The sequence below is a fragment of the Pantherophis guttatus genome, chromosome 5, assembly GCF_059756535.1.
Source record: "Pantherophis guttatus breed Tessera chromosome 5, ASM5975653v1, whole genome shotgun sequence".
Taxonomy (NCBI): domain Eukaryota; kingdom Metazoa; phylum Chordata; class Lepidosauria; order Squamata; family Colubridae; genus Pantherophis; species Pantherophis guttatus.
The window spans coordinates 4,130,055-4,133,602 of NC_142067.1; positions in this window are offsets into that span (position 1 = coordinate 4,130,055).

Here is a 3,548-nt window from a genome sequence, read left to right on the forward strand (position 1 = left end):
TCCTGCTTCTGGGGAGGGGAGAGGGGAGGGGTCTTGGCAGGGAGGGGAGGGGGAGAGAATGCAACTTTTTTTTTCCAGCCCGGGGGAAGGGAAGGGAGGAACATCTGGAAGGGGAAGGCGGGGAGGGAGGGAGGGAGGCACCGCTGGGCTCTTCCTCCAGCTTGGAAGAAAGTTTGGGAAGTTTTTTGGGGGGAGGTGGGGGATGGAGGATGGGGGGGGAGGAGAGGGGAAAACAATGATTCTGGGTTTATTTGAAGCCCCATAGCTGAAGGGTTATTCAGTCCTGCTACCCCTGAACCACAGCTGGTATGGTAGACTCCAGCACTGCAGGATGCAGTGAGCATGTGCAGAGTGCACTGGTGGGCTCAGATCCAAGCATGTGCAGAGTGCACTCTGCTCCCTGGCTTGGCAGGCTCCAGAACGGGGAAGGAGGGGTTCAGCCCAGAGCATGTGCAGAGTGCATTCTGCTCCCTGGCTTGGCAGACTTCAGAATGGGGAAAAGGGTTCAGCCCAGAGCATGTGCAGAGTGCATTCTGCTCCCTGGCTTGGCAGACTTCAGAATGGGGAAGGAGGGGTTCAGCCCAGAGCATGTGCAGAGTGCACTCTGCTCCCTGGCTTGGCAGGCTCCAGAACGGGGAAGGAGGGGTTCAGCCCAGAGCATGTGCAGAGTGCATTCTGCTCCCTGGCTTGGCAGACTTCAGAATGGGGAAAAGGGTTCAGCCCAGAGCATGTGCAGAGTGCATTCTGCTCCCTGGCTTGGCAGACTTCAGAATGGGGAAGGAGGGGTTCAGCCCAGAGCATGTGCAGAGTGCATTCTGCTCCCTGGCTTGGCAGACTTCAGAATGGGGAAGGAGGGGTTCAGCCCAGAGCATGTGCAGAGTGCATTCTGCTCCCTGGCTTGGCAGACTTCAGAATGGGGAAGGAGGGGTTCAGCCCAGAGCATGTGCAGAGTGCATTCTGCTCCCTGGCTTGGCAGACTTCAGAACGGGGAAAAGGGTTCAGCCCAGAGCATGTGCAGAGTGCATTCTGCTCCCTGGCTTGGCAGACTTCAGAATGGGGAAAAGGGTTCAGCCCAGAGCATGTGCAGAGTGCATTCTGCTCCCTGGCTTGGCAGACTTCAGAACGGGGAAGGAGGGGTTCAGCCCAGAGCATGTGCAGAGTGCACTCTGCTCCCTGGCTTGGCAGGCTCCAGAACGGGGAAAAGGGTTCAGCCCAGAGCATGTGCAGAGTGCATTCTGCTCCCTGGCTTGGCAGGCTCCACAACGGGGAAGGAGGGGTTCAGCCCAGAGCATGTGCAGAGTGCACTCTGCTCCCTGGCTTCACAGGCTGTAGAACAGGGCAGGATGGCCTCAACTCAGAGCATGTGCAGAGTGCGCACTACTCCTCGGTCCCAGATCTGACTTTTGGGGAATAGTGGGGGGGGGATTGGAGTGGAGACAGATGAATCCTAAAATTAGCTGCTTCCTTTAGCAACAGGAACAGGAGGCGAAATCTGATTTAAACTGAGTTCTCTGATCCAGAATCTTTGTTTCAGCTTTCTAGAGCAGTGAGTCACTGTTCGATTTGTGGACTTCAACTCCCAGAATCCCTCAGAACAACATGTCTGGCTAGGGAATTCTGGGAATTTAAATCCAATACCTTAAAAGTTTCTGAGGTAAAGGAACACTTACAGGCAGTCCTCGACTTACAACAATTCATTTAACGACCATTCGAAGTGACCCCAGCATTGAAAAAAAGTGACTTTTTTCACACTTAACAACCGTTGCACCATTCCCCACAGTCACGTGATCCAAATTCAGACGCTTGGCAACTGATTCCTATTTATGACGGTCCCCTTTCTGACAAGCAAAGTCAATGGGGAAAGCCGGATTCCCTTAACAACCGCCTTAATGACTGCGGTGATTCACTTAAGAACTGCGGCAAGAGAAGGCCGTAACACGGGGCAACAAAACCCACTTAACAACCGTCTTGCTCAGCAACATACATTTTGGGCTCAGTTGCCGGTCGGAAGTGGTATCGGGTTTCCTGCCTGAGCGGGAGGTTCATTTATTGTATTTATTGGTTCGATTTATATGCCGCCCTTCTCCGGAGACTCAGGGCGACTTACAATGCGTTAAGCAATAGCCTTCATACTTTTGTATATACCTGTAGTAGGGTATACAGGTATTATACCTGTATATCTGTATACCTGTAGTAGGGTATACAGGTATTAGTAGGGCTTTCGCCCCCCCCCCAAGTGGTGTTCTTTTTTATACAAAGTCAGCTTATTGCCCCCACAATCCGGGTCCTCATTTTACCTACCTCGGAAGGATGGAAGGCTGAGTCAACCTTGAGCCTGGTGAGATTCGAACTTGCAGTAATTGCAGGCAGCTGGTGTTACTTAACTTAGTCTGCTGCGCCACCAAGGGTTGGACTAGAAGACCTCCAAGATCCCTTACAACTCTGTGGGTCTGTCATACCTGTAACTCTGGAGCATTACCTAAGAAGGAAATGTTTACTCAGCTGTCTCCAACTCCAACCCCACCTCCCCAAAAGTTTTGATTTCACACAACATAACTAGACGAAAAGGGAGATTAGCTAGCAAGCAATCCTATTGCCTTGGGTAAGCGGAGAAGTCATCGCATGTGGTGTGAACCAGATAATCCACCTTCCCTGTTAAAAGGTTTGGATTATCTGAGCATATCTATTATCTGAGCGTAGCAATTGCGTTTACATAATTTAGGTTTGGGGATTAGCCAGCTTGAGATGGAGGATTAATTTAAATTGGAGATTGCGGAATCTCAAACGTGGGAAGAGTCTAACCAGGTTTGAATGCAGTGGTGAGTCACGTTTCCAAAATGTGCGGTTCCGTTGCTTTGGTTTCAAGTTGGGTTCCTGCAACATGGAAAACACAAAATTGGAACTTTTTTGTTATTATAAATGTTGAACGGCAGCGAGGAACTTAAGTGTACGAGGATGGAAAGATAGGTTGATTCCCACAATGGAAGAGTGGCTTGCAAAGGGGATGGCGAAATCGACTAATTTCATTACAGGGAAATAAAATAATCTCCTTTTTTTCCTTCTACTTGGAAACTGCTTCAGGACTTTTTGCAAGAAGCTAGGGGGGGAAAATGAAACTTTGATTTTTAAGCTCTGAGGATTAGAATGATTTCGTAATGATAGAAAACACCAAGGCAAAAGATTGTTGTTTGTTTTAGGAATCTACCACCCCGAAGATAATCAAAAGCCATTGTTCTTAATGCTTTTCTCTCTCTCTTTCTCTTTCTCTTTCTCTCTCTCTCTCTTTCTTATTTTGTTTTTTAAATTATTTTCTATATTTTTAACTTAGCAATGAAATTTGATAAAAAAAAAAAAGAATTACCATTAAAAATAAAAAAAACATGTCAAGCCTTTGTATAGCTGGGTGACTTTGGGCCAATCACCAGGAGATGGTGAGTTCTAGTGCCAGTCCTGCTTTTGGCATGAAAGCCGCCTGAACCAATCGATTGGGAGACGGTGAGTTCTAGTGCCAGTCCTGCCTTTGGCATGAAAGCCACCTGAACCAATCG